Source organism: Solenopsis invicta, chromosome 5, assembly GCF_016802725.1.
Source record: "Solenopsis invicta isolate M01_SB chromosome 5, UNIL_Sinv_3.0, whole genome shotgun sequence".
NCBI classification, from domain to species: Eukaryota; Metazoa; Arthropoda; class Insecta; order Hymenoptera; family Formicidae; genus Solenopsis; species Solenopsis invicta.
The window spans coordinates 10,609,594-10,628,624 of record NC_052668.1 but is presented as its reverse complement, the minus strand read 5'-3'; the positions used below and the strand labels follow the sequence as shown (position 1 = coordinate 10,628,624).

The window sequence follows — 19,031 nt, the reverse complement described above, 5'->3', positions numbered from 1 at the left end:
TTGCCATCGTTTACGTACGCTAAGCAAAATTTGTACACATACAACTGTTTACATGTTAAACTTTTTTGTTAGGTTTTTGACTGGAATGACACATAGGCAGTGTTGTTCGTTAGAGTTTTCTGTGCGGCCTAGTCTCATTTCATACGAGCTACAAAACGTTAGTAAATGACAAAAGTTGTCCTCGGTTGACAGATCCACGAGACGAAAATAAATAAATTTATAACTTTTTGTTCGATTTTCTCGTAAAATTTACCAACCCGCTTTTTGTTTTAATGCGTATTTTTATTCTGCAAAAGGATTTTGTGATCTGTAGAACCAATTCAAAAATTAATGAACACTGTAATGTGTCGGTAATTCCCGTCACTATAGCATCCTCTTAATTTGGGCTGTACGTGTTATAACAAATAAACATGAATAGTTATTATATCGATGGTGTTTTGTGCCCTGGTACAAAAATACTACGAAAAATGCACCCACTAAAGTATTTGTGACAGTACCATGCAAAGAAGCAGCTAGGAAGTTATAGTTTCGATTGGCTCGACATCCAAATAAATCAACAAAATCGAATATTTTTATAGTTACGATCATTTTGTTGTAAGTATTTAATATTAAACTATTATTTCTATTAATATCTATATTTCTTAAGTTTTGAAGTTAGGTTACCTAGATAGCACAAAATATTTATAAAATATTTACTAAATATTTATAATATTTATTTTAATATTTTATAAACATTTATCAAAACATTTAATAAATGTTTTTATGGCCGTAGATTAGACTGATCATAAATATTTTTCATAAATGTTTTAAAAATATTTATGATTTATGATAATTATTTGAAAATGTTCAAAATATCTGCATAAATATTATATTACATCACATAATCCCAATGAGTAAAACAATATTTCTATATTTTCAAAAACAATTTTCGCAAAAAAATTCCATTCTTAGGAATTTTTTTCGGAAATTTCGAAGCGGTCACCTATCCAAGTCGCGACCAATATTTTAGAAAATATTTTAACAATATTTTTGATAAAGATTTTTATAATCTTTTTCCGTCATATATATAAAATATGTATAAAATATTTCTATAACATTTATAAAAAATATTTATGATATATATTTATTAATATTTATCATAAATATTGTGAGCTATCTGGGTAGGTTAGGTTATGAAAATAGTATCTAAGAACGACATGTTGTACAAATAATATAACATTATAATAATAACATTGTTTACGAATAAATAAACTTAAATTGCAGCTTTTGCATTCGTAACCTCAGCAGCGTTGAATTTGTTACTTTTTTTAATAAACTTACAAACTATGTATAAATGTGCCTATTTTAGACAAATTTGTTGAGTCAGCTTTAATAAAATCTGATTCTAAAATATTTGCCATATTTGACGCTACTTTTTGTTTATAATTTGATGAAAATAACTGTGCGAAACTATTACGCAATTAACAGAAGTCTCGAAGCGCCCCAATCAGCACACAATATTTTTTAAATAGTTTTTGATATTTATTTAATATTAATTATTTATTGTACAATTCATTATAATAATATTTACTAAACATTTATTAAATATTTATTTAACATTAATTAAATATTTAAAATAATGATTTAAAAAAAATATTAATTTTATATTTATTTAAGGAGGTTTCCCCGTGTGACGTTCTGTTTTCAAGGCAATATTTATGAATTAATTTTAAGTAAATGATTAAACCTACTGATTTATTGTTTTATACTTATATTTATTTATCTTTGAGGAAGGATTTTAAATTTTTTTCAAAACTTTTCATTAAGAATTATGGCAAATACACAAATGATTGAAAAAAGTACATTTTATTTTATAATTTTACAGTTCTCTTTCATCGGGCGCCACGATTGTTATCGTCCTGGTCATTTGATATACATAAATTTTGTTTTATTTTGTTTTTAATAAATGAGGCTATCGCGTAAATTAAAAGAAATTAATTTGAAAAAAATTGACAAAATGGCGGCACTTAAAGTGTAATAGGCTGATTCTTTTTAATATAAAATTCTAACATTTTGCAATTTGAAAAATATATGATTTTATATATGATTATATATAAAATCAGATATGATTGACCTACCTAACTATGAACTCATGTATAATTATACATATTTATATAAAAATCATATACAATTATATATAGCTTCATATTTAAAACCTACTATTATATATGATCATATAAGATTGAATATCGAATCATATATTTACTTGTATGAACAAATATTACTTTATATCAGATTATGCTTGACAATATACATGATAAGATATAATCATATATAAATTGTATATAATATATATTTATATATATTTATATAATATACATGAAAAATTTTTACTTGGGCTATCTATATACGAGTACATAATATATACTCGTATTTCTTCTTTAAGAACATATCATATTTACCACATATTGCACTTAATACTTATATTACTCATTACAATAAAAAGCAGATAGAATGAAGCATGTGAGCGTCCAAATGGAATGTAGCGTAATAGTTGAAATTAAATAATTTAATGTTGTAAAATAAAAATAATTTTTTATGGGCATTTATGTCTAACAAGTTATTTAGTTCATCTGTATAAATTTGTCCAACAGAACTAAATAATTGTTCACTGGCTAAATTGCAGCGATTGCTGCGTTGCGCCGATGTTGCTGGCTGTAATACAACTTCAGTTTCGGTCACACAGTCGAAACTTTGCTTCAGTTTTGGTCAAAACCGAAACTTAGCCAAACCTTTAATTTTTGGTTAACAAGACCGTCGACAACGTTTATACAATTACCGTCCAAATACTTTTCCAAGTAAGTGCTTTAATTTATTTACGGGGAAATTTTTGATTTATATAAAACAATAAACTCCATCGTTATATAGAGAACAAACGTGGCAAATACTACGTTTGAAAAATAACTTGCATATGGAGCTGCGAGTGAGTTTTCATCATGTCATAAGTTTTCATCATGCAAAGAGAGGAGAAAAAGTTAGTGCTGCTTAGAGGATTCAACACTTGGACACACATACACACACACACACACACACACACACACACACACACACACACACACACATACGCACACGCACACGCGCGCGCGCGCGCGCGCACACACACACACACACACACACACACAAAGTCGCTCAGATACAGGATGAAGAGAAGTGGTCCCAGCACAGATCCCCGGGGCATACCTCTGTTAACATAGATCTTCTTTGAGACAGTGTCCGAGATCGGGTTCCGAACAGACTGACTTCTATGAAAAAGAGTGAGAGAGACAGAGAGAGAGGGGGGGGGGGAGAGCGAGAGTAGCCGGGAAGAGAGACGGAGAACGAAAATAAGCGAAGGAGAGAATGAAAAACAGAGGGAGAGAGACCAAGTCTAAAATATTTTTTATATTCGTATATCTTTTCAAAACTACCGCCAAAGGGGACAAATTTGAAATTTTTTGAAAACATCATCGAATAACTTTATAGGGGTTGGTGATAGAGGGTTGATACCGAAGATCAAAGTTAGAGTATTCGAAGAACACTATTTACCTCATTGAATTCATTCCCATACAATTCCCCATTCGAGTTGTGTATACTTGGACCAAGGAAGACAAATTTGAAATTTTGCGAAGATGGAGACAACGACGACGACGACAACGACAACGTATCTAAATTTTTTTATGACATAAATCGGGCTGAAAAGTACATGCATAATTCATATCTCAGCATCAAATGCACTTACGGACATTATTCTTGTGTCATTGTACTCGGAAAAATCGATATTTGTCCCCACTATATTCATTTTTTAATAAAATTAATTTGTTTAAGAAAAACAACCATTTATTTGTAAAAAATTGTGTTTCTTCCTGTAAATGATACGCAGTAGCATCTTTTACATGGAAAGACAAAAAAATATACATGGCGCGAGCAGCTACCGCGTCTCTTGATATTGTATAATATTTTACTCATAGAATGATACTACGTTAAATTTAACAAATTTTGACTGTGTCGAAAGATTTGAATAGCATGTAAATACGACGATTAAAAGAGTAAGGAAAAAATTTCGTGAAGGACGCGCGCGTTGAGTAGCGTCATAGCGTCGTCAGTCGTTGTCGACAAGCGAACGAGAAAACCTCGACAATATGTACAATTAGCGACAGCAATGTAAAGTTGACCATAGTGTGTAACAAATAAATATATATTAAATTCGATCTTTAATTGACTCAATTTATTTGCAAGACAATTCATTAACAGATATAATAAATTAAATTAAGATAAATATACTAATTGTAAGTAAGAGGAATTGCGACAAATAAGAATGATTAAAAATAACTTGAATTAAGTTGAATTTGATACTACAAATTTAATAGTAAAAACAGTTTCAATTTTTCTGCAAGATTTAAGTGCAAGAAGAATAAGAATGAGAATATTGAAGACAAGAAACGTAAAAAGACAAACTTACCTTCTTTGCTCAACATGATCTACTAGGAAGAGCAGATTTAAATAATAATCCCATGTCGGTTGATATTGAAAACTATCTGTAGCACCAGCACTTGATTTTGGTTGCGCATTAATATTTTTTTCTTTTGCTTTGAAAAAATATCTCTTAAAAATTTACATTTTCTTGCTGCTTCTTCTCCTAAATAAAAAGAGTGCAGCTTAAAAATATTTCCATCCATGTAGCGGCGGGTGCTAAGTTATTATTGTATACAGGAGTATATAAGTGTTACGTCCTGCGGAGTAACAATTCTTTTCTTTCGAAGTCGATGCAGCCAAGCAACCGAAAAATTGCGAAAAGATGGCCTATCTTAATCGCGCGGATACGCTAAAATTGTCCGGTCGAGTCAATACGGTTGGTCTACCCTTGACACGTGCCGATTTTGGGCGGAAGCAAGCGTTGAAACGCGGATGATTGACCTCATCGACTCGAAACACTTGTCGCGCAATTAATAGGTAGGGCGTGGGCAATAATAAGAGACGGTACACCTGCGGATTAAAATCCCATAGGAACCATAGGCAGAATCAGGTATAAAAGGAAGGAGCTTCGGAGCTCGCGAGCACTTACTTACTTTCTTACAATCATTTACAGTCACTTACGGGCACATACCGCACCTTTTTTCATTCTGATCAATCGCTCATTTTTCGCTTCGCGATTCACTCTAGTTCGATCCGGGGCACATTCCGTGACATTATATGTCCGAGTTTGTGACGTTCGGATTCGTATTCATCGTACTTAAATTCGACGCGGCATTGTGAGATCCGAACACTCTGAGTGCCAACCGTCGACCAACCGTCCGCCGTTGTAAGCTGAATCCGCTCTGCCAACCACTAAATCGTTCGCACCTTCAAAACTTCACCCAACAGTAAGTCTCAGCCGTCCATTATTTTTATTTTTTTTATTTTACTCTTCATAAGACTACCTTCTCTCTCTCATAAGATATTTGTTATATTTTTCAAAACACTCATATATTCAGTATTATTGCACTACCCTTCCTTTTCTCCCTCTATTACTCTCACTTTCTTTATTTCCCGCAGGATACAGTCGAGCTCTTTCGATTGGGTCCGCGACTCTTTTTATTTCCCGTAGGATACAATCGAGCTCTTTCGATTGGGTCCACGACTCTCTTTATTTCCCGCAGGATACAGTCGAGCTCTTTCGATTGGGTCCGCGACTCCTTTTATTTCCCGTAGGATACAATCGAGCTCTTTCGATTGGGTCCACGACTCTCTTTATTTCCCGCAAGATACAGTCGAGCTCTTTCGATTGGGTCCGCGACTCTCTTTATTTCCCGTAGGATACAATCGAGCTCTTTCGATTGGGTCCACGACTCTCTTTATTTCCCGCAGGATACAGTCGAGCTCTTTCGATTGGGTCCGCGACTTTTTTTTATTTCCCGTAGGATACAATCGAGCTCTTTCGATTGGGTCCACGACTCTCTTTATTTCCCGCAGGATACAGTCGAGCTCCTTCGATTGGGTCCGCGACTCTTTTTATTTCCCGTAGGATACAATCGAGCTCTTTCGATTGGGTCCACGACTCTCTTTATTTCCCGCAGGATACAGTCGAGCTCTTTCGATTGGGTCCGCGACTCTTTTTATTTCCCGTAGGATACAATCGAGCTCTTTCGATTGGGTCCACGACTCTTTTTATTTCCCGTAGGATACAATCGAGCTCTTTCGATTGGGTCCACGACTCTCTTTATTTCCCGCAGGATACAGTCGAGCTCTTTCGATTGAGTCCGCGACTCTTTATTTTCCGTAGGATACAATCGAGCTCTTTCGATTGGGTCCACGACTCTCTTTATTTCCCGCAGGATACAGTCGAGCTCTTTCGATTGGGTCCGCGACTCTTTTATTTCCCGTAGGATACAATCGAGCTCTTTCGATTGGGTCCACGACTCTCTTTATTTCCCGCAGGATACAGTCGAGCTCTTTCGATTGGGTCCGCGACTCTTTTTATTTCCCGTAGGATACAATCGAGCTCTTTCGATTGGGTCCACGACTCTCTTTATTTCCCGCAGGATACAGTCGAGCTCTTTCGATTGGGTCCGCGACTCTTTTATTTCCCGTAGGATACAATCGAGCTCTTTCGATTGGGTCCACGACTCTCTTTATTTCCCGCAGGATACAGTCGAGCTCTTTCGATTGGGTCCGCGACTCTTTTATTTCCCGTAGGATACAATCGAGCTCTTTCGATTGGGTCCACGACTCTCTTTATTTCCCGCAGGATACAGTCGAGCTCTTTCGATTGGGTCCGCGACTCTTTTTATTTCCCGTAGGATACAATCGAGCTCTTTCGATTGGGTCCACGACTCTCTTTATTTCCCGCAGGATACAGTCGAGCTCTTTCGATTGGGTCCGCGACTCTTTTATTTCCCGTAGGATACAATCGAGCTCTTTCGATTGGGTCCACGACTCTCTTTATTTCCCGCAGGATACAGTCGAGCTCTTTCGATTGGGTCCGCGACTCTTTTATTTCCCGTAGGATACAATCGAGCTTTCGCGATTGGGTCCGCGACTCTCCTTATTCCCTGCTGGATACAATCGAACTCTCGTTAGATTGAATTCGCAGTTTTCTTTGCTTCCAGCGGAAACGAAGAATTCCGTTCCTTTTATTAATTCAAACTTTTTCCTTTTGCTTTTCTTTTTTCTTCTTTCAAGAAGTTATAATATAAATTTTATTTCCCTTTTTAAGAAAGAGAGAACGTAGCCTCAATTCTCAAATTCATTTTAGTGCGTAAGCGAGTCCCTGACCATAAAACTCGAAGAGCCATTAAGAACTGTCGGAATCGCCGAAATAAGAAGCTCCGGAGGCTTGGCGCATCGTTATCGCTCTGCGGTAAATTGCGCAAACAGCGAGCAAAAATTTCTGTTTTGCCTAACGCTCTAATTAATTTGAGTACTTCCGACGAACCGACCGACTCATCTCCGCCAGTCTCAAATCCGTCCCCCGAATCACACTCTTTTTCCCCCTGTCGTTATCCTTCCCCCTCTTACTCTCCTGGATCTCATGTAGAACCAGATTTTAAACAACCACCAGGGTCACCGTCTTCTACCTTCGATCCTTTTGCAGAACCCTTAGCCTCTCCTCGGGATTCAACCTTTTCTCCTACAGATTTTCCTCCTACACCTTCCCCCGATTTTTTTTATCGTAATTCCGATTCACCTGTTCGAAGACCTCCGGAAGATCCATATTCCCCCGCGCTAGAGTTTCCCCAAGAAAACCCGCATTCCGATTCATTATTTACTCCCGAACAGGTAGAGAATATAGTAAATGAAAATATCGAAGCGAATCGAAGAGTACTCAATGAATTTGAAGAAATCTTCGACTCGCTCCAAAACCTACCTGGATAACTAAAAATCCCTTGATCATAAAATACACCTACACATGCACACTTATAACCAACTAGAATTTAAGTTATAATTACAATTTTTTTTGTTATTAAGAACATAAGATTTTTCTTCTTTTTATTATACATGTTTTCTACTAACAAAAATATTATTTGTAAATTAATAATTATTATTTTAGTCATCACCTATCATTGTAATTGGTTATTTTTTTTATTATGTTAAAATAAATTGTAATTCTTAATTTCAATCATTTTCTTTACTTCAACCACCTCTAATTCCCGCTCCGATAAAATTGCACTTAGTCCGATCCCGCGTAAAAGCGATTCGATTCGTTTACGCAAAATAAGGACTACACGAATGCAAGAGTCTGAATGAGAGTCATAGGTCGTCATTCTCGACACCTGACCTACATTCTGACTCACCTGACGCATTCGACTCGTCGCACTCGCCCGGAGACATGTGTGCGAGAGATTAGGCCTGTTCCGTCCTTCCTACCTCGCTCGAATTATTTCTCTAAGTCTCTACCTGCCAACCGACCCGAGAGACTTATTTCGAGAATTCTGGACGTAACATAAGAATGTTACGCAAATTTAAATTATTACAATAAATAGTTATTGGAAATTAAATTTTTTTAGCAGGACAAGGAGAACAAAAAGATTTCCCGAGTTCAACCCAAGCTAAATTTTTTTGATTTTGGTTTCTATACATTTTAAAATTTTTTGCATATAATTGTACAATTAAACAAATTTACAGTGAAGTTCGATTGTAATTATGCGGTCTCGTCCGGATGGATAATGGTAGTAGCGTTCCGCTGCGTTGCTTCCCAATAGGAATTTAAAGTACACTAAAAAATTGAATTTGGCGCCGCACTTCTCGTGCGGCCGAGTGCACCTCTGCGCTGCTCGCGCGCGCCTGCTCATTAGTTCAAAGCCGACAAATCTGAAAAAAAGTGTGGGAGGGAGGGAGTCTTCATCCGGACGAAACCGCATAATTACAATCGAACTTCACTGTAAGTTCGTTTAATTGTACAATTATGCTATGTCTCGTCCGGATGGATAATGGTAGATGTTTAAAGGACAGATTTGTACGGAAAAGTTTAAATAAGATTGATCTTATTTATCTCTTATAAGTTCTTTAATATGATGTGCATTGTGACGGGGCAGTTTTAGCCAGGGATGGGAAGTAACTCGTTATTTGTAACGAAGTTACAGTTAGAGTTACCTTTTTTTGGTAACTGTAACTTAACTTCGTTACTTTTTTTCAACTGTAACTATAAACTTAACTTGGTTACATTATTTGTGTAACTAGTAACTAAATTAATAAGTTATTTTTATAGTTACTTTATATATTTCAAACTCATTTGCCAATTTAGATAGCATTTGCAAACATCACCCGAATGGCGTCGTGTATCATTTTATCTTTATTTAACAATCGGTAAACAACAAGGATAAAATGATATATATGATGGTACTCAACTGATGTTTTTGAACGCAGCTTTAATGTGATTGGTAATTAGTTAGATCTAAAAGAATACTAATAGCAGTGAGTAGAGTCCTATATAAAGAGAGAAGCGACATCGAACCCCCCACCACAACTTTCAGTATCCAATTGAGTCCTCCACCACCATTTTGGGACCGCTCTAATGTCATCAAACACCATTCGTATCATTCTACAAACAGCTGTGGTCACAATATGGCTGCTCGCTTAGCCAATCAAGTATCAATCAGATTACCAATCAGAGCTTCGGACATCAATGTCGCTTCTCTCTTTATATAGGACTCTAGCAGTGAGCGCTCACTCAACTACTGAGTTTGCTGAACGCAGCTACTGTTGCTCGATGCAGTGACAATTCTACGTTCTATGGCCGGTATTCATAGGCTGTGTTCCGTTTTTACTGGCAGTACTGAAAATTTATAGTTCACGTCACATATACTATACATTTTCAGTACTGGCAGTTAATATCGGAACACAGCCATAGTCGAGTCTCAAGTCAGCACTTAAGATTGCTTGGCGAAGATCGTCTTATTCGAATAAGATCGTCTCAATAGTAGTATATTTCATAGTCATGACTTGAAGCGACCTTGGCGAAGAAGTTCTTGCTCAAGTTGTGCTTATTTGATATAAGATCGTCTTCGCGAAGCAATGCTCAAACTAACGCTTATTTATGAATCGATTGTTTCCGTGATATTTCCTATGAATTCTCCAATAAGAACATTGCATACATTGAGCTAAACGGATCAGACCAAATATTCCATTGAATCTGTTAAACTATAAAATCAGCGAACTCAAGTATTATACCTATATAAATCTTATAACCTCAACAGTAGACTCGAGAATTTCGAGTCAATTAGTGTAATATGATTAATTTAAACTTTACTTAATTGTAAACAATTAAAGTAATCGATAATCGAAAAATTTTATTTATTTAATGAAGAAAAAAAATACAGCAAAATATCTCAAAAAATTCTACAATGCGGGATCATATAAATTAAAAGTAATGAAGCATAAAATTTTTAAAAAATATGATTAAAAGTAGGGAGAATGTTATAAAATATAAGATTATTTATTAAAGTTGTGTTTTGTGATTATATCAAATAATATATCCCAATCAGTATACAATATTTTTTAAATGCTTTTTTAATATTTATTTACTATTAATTATTTATTGTACAATTCATTATAACAATAATATTTATTAAAAACTTTATAAATATTTATTTAACATTAATTAAATATTTAAAATAATGATTTAAAAAAATATTAACTTAATATTTATTTAACGTTTATTTAACATTTACATTTCATTAATTACTCATTTAAAATAATGATTTGGAAAAATGTTTATTTAATGTTCATTTAACATTTATTTAATATTTATATTATATTAATAATTTATTTCCATTAATGATTTAAAAAAACATTACCTTAACATTTTTTTCAAAATTAATTAAATATTTATTTTACTTTAATTTTTTATTTAAAACTATAAATTTAAAAACGTTAATTTAACATTTATTTAACTTTAATTTAATTTATACTTTACATTAATTTTTTATTTAAACCAATAATTTTAAAAACAATAATTTAATGTTCATTTAACATTAATTTAATATTTATTTTACATTAAATTTTATTTGAAACAATAATTTCATAAACATTAATTTAACATTAATTGCATATTTATTTTATATTTATTAATATTTACTTAATATTCATTAATGTTTAATTTAAATATTATTTAATAGTGATAGATATAGTATTTATCGTCTCGGTAAATCAATAACATATGGTTATCCGCTGCCAAAATTGCGTTTCCGCGGAGATTTTTAATATATTTAACATTTTTAATATATTTTTTTCTATCAAACATTATTGATTATATTATTATATTTATATAATTGTAAATCATTCTTATATTTTAAATACCATAGTAAAAATATAATTATAAATTTTAACAATTATTTTATGCAATTTTTTCACAGATCAAAGAACTGCATAAAGAGCATGTTAATGTATATATAAGTTTAAAAAAAAACTAAAAATATTTTGTATATATATATATTTTTTTAATACTAGTCATGTTTTTACAAGAATAAAGGAATTAAAAATCTACGATTAACTAGTCTTGTCTTTGCTGTCATTTTTTTAAATTTAAGTATTTCAACTCCAGCAAACATTAATTTGAGGTTAGAATAGTACTCTACAGCTTTGCTTAAGTCTACTTCGACCACGACTTGGCGAAGATTGTTTTATTTGGCTATATATACGTCATACAAGACGTCTTATTACGACTATGAATTCATGACTAATAAGATAGTCTTAAGTCTGGGGGTCAATTCTATATTATTTACCTTGGTGAAAATTACAAAAGTGAGTAATTCACTAAAATATTTGTAATTTCATTGGTCAAAAGCTAGTGAATTTGCTCACTTTTGTAATTTTTACTCAACTTATGTGATACAGAGGCTGTGTTCCATTTTTACTGGCAGTGCAGTAAATGTGACGTCATGACAGTACACTGTCACAACTGTTCCAATATTACTGCATTACTGCCAGCACTGCTATAGCATCGTATTTCGGAACAGCATAGTAGCCATATTGCACTGTAGCTACCTCACCTTGGAAGCTGCAGTAGTCACAGTGGCAATATGGCTACCATTCATGACGTCATTGATGTTACTAGATGCTGTCGCAGTGCGCTGCGTACCAATAACGGAACGGATTTTTCACCACTGCCAGTACTGGCAGTTATATCGGAACACAGCCAGAATCGACTTCTTGGTCTTATTTTGAATAAGATCTGTCTATGAATCATGTCGAGACCGAACAAGACGTTTCCAAACAAGATCGTCTTGGACAAGTCTTGATTTGAGATTTTACTCAAGCATTTGCTTGATACATGACTATGAATCTAGAGGGTAACTTAAGACCGTACTTAAGACGATCTTGAAAATAAGTTACGACTATGAATACGGGCCCAAGAAAACTTGTTGCAACCTTTTAGCTCACGACTGTACTTGTAGGGCCCGGATATTCAAGTAAGATTCCGGGATGCTCGCGGAGAATCACTGCGTGTTGTGTGATCGTCTGGCTGGTCTATCGTGTACATACATATGTGTGATAATCAGCTAGCAGAGAATTGGTTACTAAGAATGTCTTTGAGTCTAAATTCTATACTTAGTCTTAAAGTTAGTTTATAATAGCCGTTACCATAAGAAATTGACCAATCATAGTCAATTATTCTTTTATAAATCAACAATGATTGACCAATTTCTTACGATTACGGCTATTATAACCAACCTTTATCCTCAATAAATTTAGAACATAATTCACATAGATTTCATCTGTACACCCAAGGACTTTGATTCTGTCCATGGGAATATTTTCCAAATTGAGAAGTCGCTATCTTTCTATATACTTACAGTTCATGATTAATGTAACTACCAATAAGCTCTAGTCGTTTCATTAATCATGAACTGCAAGCATGTAGAAAGTGGTGACTTCTCAGTTGGGAAAATTTTCCCATGGACAGAATCAAAGTCCTTGGGTGTACATAAGTAATTAATATTTAATATATTATATGTAAACATGTCACATGCATCTTATGCGTCGTCAATAAAGACTTAAGCTTTTAGCCTTAAAAAATTGGCCAAACACAATCGATTATTCTTCTATAAATCAATTATTATTGGTCAATTTCTTAATGTTAAAGGCTTAAGTCTCTATTGTAGACAACGCTTTACACAATTAAAGATAGAAAAGACTTTATGTGGATGCTCTTCAGTAAAAGTCTCGTATTTAAATTATCAATGTTTTATAATATTACTAAAAAAAAAAAAACAGAAAAGTAACTGAAAAGTAACTTTAAGTTACTTTTTTAATAACTGTAACTGTAACGAGTTATTTTTTAAAGTCAGTAACTTATAACGGTAACTAGTTATTTTTTGGAAGACAGAAACTGTAACTGTAACTAGTTATTTTTACAAAGTAACTTTCCCAAGCCTGGTTTTAGCTGCCTCGCCACTCCGTCTCCCGCCTAAGCGTCGCGCAAGGAGGCGCGTATGGCCGGGTCGGGCTAAAGTCACTAGATTTATAAAGTACCGCAATCATTCCGCCATTTTGGCTCCAACATGCGGCACATTTAAAACGTGCATATGTGTATAAATGTATTTAAATAAGAAAGAAAATCATAAACTATATAAATTAATTTTGTTTACAATGGTTCTTATTCACATATGACTTTATTGCAACTCTTTTACTACTATATGTGTTCAATATGCGTTAATATTATATATGCGTATTCTATATGTGTTAATATTAATATATTTTTTTGAAGGTAAAATGGATGCGTCCTATAATAAATGTTTTGATAAGTTTAACAACAATATTGTGGCATGATGGCACAAAATCTGTACGACAATTATTTAAAAACACTTTAATAGAGTCTAAAGGTTTTAATTTATTCGAAATTAGGCATGTTTTTAAACGTTTAATTTCTCAGAGTACAACAATAACACAACAGATCTAACGCATCTCACGGTGTCTCACGGTAAATAATTGCACTTAATGTGTAGATACATACATTATGAAAGTGTGCACTCTTTACACTTTCCGACGCCATTTTGGCTCCAAATCCTTATACATTGAGTCTTATGAATTGCGGTACTTTATTAATCTAGTGACTTTAGGTCGGGCACTCAGCGAGAGAACGAAATCTCCGGCGGGACTGCGGGGCGTATTATTTTATTTACTCTTTCGCGGCTTATTTCATGTAACCGCGGGCACCTCGATAAACGTCGCCTAAGGACCAGCAGCGGCGAGGGAGAGACGGACCGCGACAGGAAAAAAAGGAGAGGGCGATCGTCCAGGGCCGGCGCACAGGGAGCCGCCGACGGAGAGGAGGACGAGACAAGACGTGGCGACAGATAAGCGCCACGCAAAGGAGGCTCGCGAGTGGCACAGCTGATGGACAGGCTGGGGCGGACGAACGGCCAGGACTAGGGCCGTCGAATGCTGGCTGTCCATCGAGGAGGGTAGCGGCGAAGAGTCGTCGCTGGGAAAATTCTGCTGCGGTCGTCCGCGAGGACGACGAGAACGACGAGGATGTCGGATGCCGACGGGGACCGCACGACACCTGCGGAGACCCGACACTGCGCTGCCGTGACGTCACGGTTAGATAAGGGCGGCCGCTGATAGGCCGCTCCGCTAGGCGCAAGGATATCGCGCACCCTGTGGGAGGGGTAGCGCTCATCGATCGCGCATCGAGCGCGATCCTCTCGGCTTTTGCGTGCGACCCGGCGTTCGGTGTAGACGGTGCTATCGGAAGCGAGAGCGTGGGATATCGTCCTGAGTTACCGGGAGGCGGCTATCGGGTGTCCGGCCTGGCGATCTCTGCCCGGGGTCCTGCAGACGAGGAAGAGGACCATGCCGAGAGTCGAGGTGACCCGTCTAATCGCTGTGTGAGGCCACGAGCTGTCGATGTCGACCGGCTCGCATTCTGAGGTGGAGCCTTTAGGTTAGTGTGCGAGTGCGTCCGCCGCGTGGCGATTGAACGCACCTTGTTTCTTGGTGTTTGGCGGGCTCTCCACCTCAAGCACGAGACCTCGTCGAGGCACCCAGCTGTTGGCTGCTGCGTGTGTTTTGGCGGTCCCGCCGTAGAAGTTCGCGGACGACCGGCTTCCCGGGAAGCCGCAAAGCCCTCGTGCGCGAGTCGTGTTACGGCCGTGATCGCACGGCCGCCCGGGCTATCGGTGCGTTGTTGCAGCGTGCGTGTTATATTAATTTTGCAGTGCGGTTCCGGCGGCTGCGTTGTCGCCGGCGCGAATCTTTTACTGTACGCACTTTTGTCTCAGAATTACGCTCGCCTTAGCGGAGGCTTTGCGTTCGCGTTCTTGCCGCACCGGTCAGAGCACGCGTGATTGGCTGCCGCGCTTTGCGCGGGACCAGTCGTCGTGATCGGCGCGTGTAGCGTAATTATGGTCTGAGTTGAAATAATCCCCGCGTCCGGCATATTAATTTCTTTTTGTCAACTCCTTATCTCTTTGTCTTTCTTTCTTACGTTAACCGCTTTTTTTCTGATTTTATTGTATGCCGTCTCTATTATGCCCTGCAATATATGTGATCTCTATCTGTTATATCGGCCTGATTTTACTTAATTCCTCGCCTACCCGTCTCCTCCCGTAGGAGAGCCGCTCCGTCCCTGTCTCCGCTACCCCGCCCCTCCACCGGTTAGAGGAGCTAGCTGGCCGCGTGCGAGCGACGATTTCGCGTTTCGGCATGACGCATTCTCGCGTGTTGTGGATCCGTGTCTAGAGTTGAAAAGTGAACCCGGAGACGCGACCGGTATCATCGCGTCTGGCGCCCAATCTCGCGATTTGGTGCGAGCGTTTGGTATTTCTCGGTTCATTCGTCGCTCCAGCGCGTGTTTCGCGAGTTATTCCGTTGTTTGATCGCGTATTTCGCCGTTGCTTTCCGGCGTCAGAGAAATACGTGACAGCATATATCACTGAGCAAAATAAAACATACATGTATGTGTGCAAAGATAAAGTAATACAGAAACGTAATTTGCTAGCAATAAAAAATAAAATGTTTTTTGACAAGTTAAAAAGATGGTCAACAAAATGCCCTTGTTATCTATTCAGAATTGCGTCCTGGAATGACGAATCTTTAATTATTGTCCGGTTGTAAAAACGGGCGAAAACTTCTGACGATTTCGTCCAACCGGTTGTGCGACGGATTTCTTTTAGGCTAATGCCTTTGCTTGCTGCTAGAGACGTAGCTGCATGGCGAGTAGAGTGAGCAGAAAAGATGCTTGTGTCTACTGCTGTCGCGTCTAGCTCTGACTTAACCCATCTTCCCAAAGTCTGGGAAGAAACTAGGTTGTAAGGGGTTCGAAATGAAATAAAGAGTCGCAATTCTGGGGACGGAGGTTGGTTGTAACCTTCAAATAAAATTTAACTAAAGAAAAAATGCAAAGTTCTGGTTTGTCCAGAAAAGGTTTAAAAAATAGTATTGGCTAAGACCTTCCGATTCCAGAAGTTTTAAGTCTAGCCGGAATTTTAATAATTAATGAATAATCCGTTAAGCTAATGTTTGAAAGTTGTATGGCCGCGAGGGTTTGCATCCTTTGAGCCGTTGTAAAGGCAAATAATGTCGCTAGTTTTCTCGGCAATATTTCGAGCGATAGATTCTCATATGGATGTAGACTGGCTAGGTGATTTAACACTGGAGATGGATCCCAGACAAAATCGTAACGTGGACGTTGTGGTTTCAGAACCGCGACGCCCTTACAGAACCTCTTTACCAGAAGGTGCGAACCCACCTCATTAAGAGAAATGAGGGATATGGCTGAACGATATGTGTTAAGGGTGAAATAGGAGCCTATTCCAGATAAGGTGGAAGATAAAAATTCCAGAAATAAGGAAACCGGCGTTGTGAAACAGCCGATTTGCTTCTGCCTACAAAAATGCCACCACTCTCTAATTGGTTTGGTGTATTGTGCCACTGTGGCCTCGGATATTGATGCGAGAGTAGTCTCTAACGCTGCCGGCGGCGTTCCTTTGAGCCGGAAAGCTTGCCGGATAATCTTGCGGCCGCCAGGGAAATTTTCCTCCAGGCTGGATAGATCTTCCTGAAAGGGGATGACAACATGTCCATATTAGGTGCAAAGATAACAGGTTGGCCTACGACTAATTGATTGAAAAGAGGGAAGCACGGTTGGGCTGGCTACCAGGGTACCACAACCACGCCTTCCGCCCTATTAGTAATAATCTTCCGTAAGGCTTTTAGAGTTAAGATAAAAGGAGGTAAAGCGTAAAAATACAATTGATTCCTGAACTTATTGAAAATGCGTCAACTGCTTGTGCTAATGGATTTGGATGCCAAGACATAAAATTACGGCATTTATTGTTAATTGATGAAGCGAACAAATCTATCTCAAAAGGGCCTAGAGCTACTTCAATCTCGTCGAAATATTGCTTTCCGAGGGACCACTCAGTTTCCTCTGACACTATGCGTGATTCTGCATCCGCCTCGAAATTTTGAGCAGAAGGAATATACGAAGCGTAAATAAATATATTTCTTTGGGAACACCAACACCAAATCTCACGAGCTAGATCAGACAAGGTAGGAAATTTGACCGATCCCATACGGTTAATATATGAAATAGCGGTGGAATTATCCACTCTCAAAAGGATCTCGGATCCTTCGATATGAGAAGCAAAGCATCTCAATGCATGAAATACTGCTAGAAGTTCAAGGTAATTGATGTGATATTGTTTCTCACTAGGCGACCAAAAGCCGTGAGTTCGTGTTCCGTTACATACCGCACCCCATCCCGTTAGAGAGGCATCGGTAAAAATTTCTATGCTAAATTGTTCTGACCTGATATAATTTCTTTGGAGCTTATCTGTAAAGATCTCGATCCACCAAAGGAGATCCGTCTTCAGAAAATTTGGGAGAGATATTTCTGCTTCAAACTCGCCGCTTGAGGCTTCTAGGGAGGCTTCTAGCTAATAATTTTTCTCTTTCCAATCGTTTGGTGTGTAATAGCCCATACTGGACGGCCGGGCACACCGCTACTAGCGAGCCTATAAAACTCGTCAGGAATCGGATCCTGCAGTGGGTCCTCTTCAGCATGTCTTGAGATTTTCGACGAAGATTATCTCTCCTGTCAGGAGGAATTGAAACTCAAAAGTCCCCTGTATCAAAAATAAAACTTAAAAACCGACAGGATTTTGCTGGGGTGAGCACGCTCTTTTTAAAATTAATAATGAAACCTAAGGATACTAAGAGTTCCATTGTCACCCTAACATTCTCTGTACATTGACTGTATGTGGGTGCGATGAGAAGAAAGTCATTTAAATATACTATGGAAAAAAAACCTCTCTCTCAGGGAAGATATGATCGGTTTTAATATCTTTGTGAAGATAAAAGAAGCCGATGCTAGTCCAAACGGTAGTACTCTAAATTGGAAGAGCTGATTTTGGAAACGGAATCTTAAGAATTTTCTATCCTCCAAATGGATAGGTACAAGAAGGTACGCATCCTCTAAGTCAATGGATGCCAGGAAATCGTTTGGCAAAATGAAGCGTATGACTGATTTCCAGTCTTCAAGCTTAAAGTGTGGGGCGATGATAAATTCATTAAGGCTTTTGAGGTTAAGGATGAATCTCCATCCCCCCAATGATTTTTCGATAACAAAGAAGGGAGACAGGAATTGATCTTTATGTTCTGAAACTTTCTCGATCGCTTCCTTCTTAAGGAGATTAGAAATCTCCTGGGAGCAGATCTGCTCCTCCCCTCTTGATAGACGGTACTGAGGTTCGCAAACCTGAGAAGGCGGATATTGTTTAAAAGGTAGCCTGTAGCCTCCAACTGCTTTTAAAATTTTTGAGTCCGACGAAATCTTTCTCCACTGGGGAAGAAAGAAAGCTAGTCTGCCGGCTCTATTTACCTCTACCTCCTTTAGCGTCTTCTTGAGTGAGACCTGGACCGGTGTGCTGACCGGCGACTGCTGTTCGTTGCCTCTGTCCTTCTCGCCGGTCTCGAGTTTCTTACAGAGGCACGGTTGTTTCCCGATCTTGATGCTGACATCTGCAACGGTTGTTTAACTGGTTGCTGAATTCTTCTCGAAATAGATAACGGAGTCTTAATGATCTCCTTTG

At 37.5% G+C, this 19,031-nt stretch overlaps 2 protein-coding genes across 4 annotated transcripts in view; both read left to right on the top strand.

The window, feature by feature from the left end:
- Nucleotides 1–19,031, top strand: part of LOC105207298 — a 232,416-nt gene that overhangs the window by 105,677 nt on the left and 107,708 nt on the right. The gene's annotated exons all lie outside the window — the stretch shown is intronic.
- The window catches only part of LOC105201060 (ATP-binding cassette sub-family G member 1), a 63,228-nt gene continuing 58,825 nt past the window's right edge, over nucleotides 14,629–19,031 (top strand). The window contains exon 1 of the mRNA XM_026130806.2: nucleotides 14,629–14,805. The gene's annotated coding sequence lies outside the window, so the exon portion shown is untranslated. The remainder of the gene's footprint in view (nucleotides 14,806–19,031) is intronic.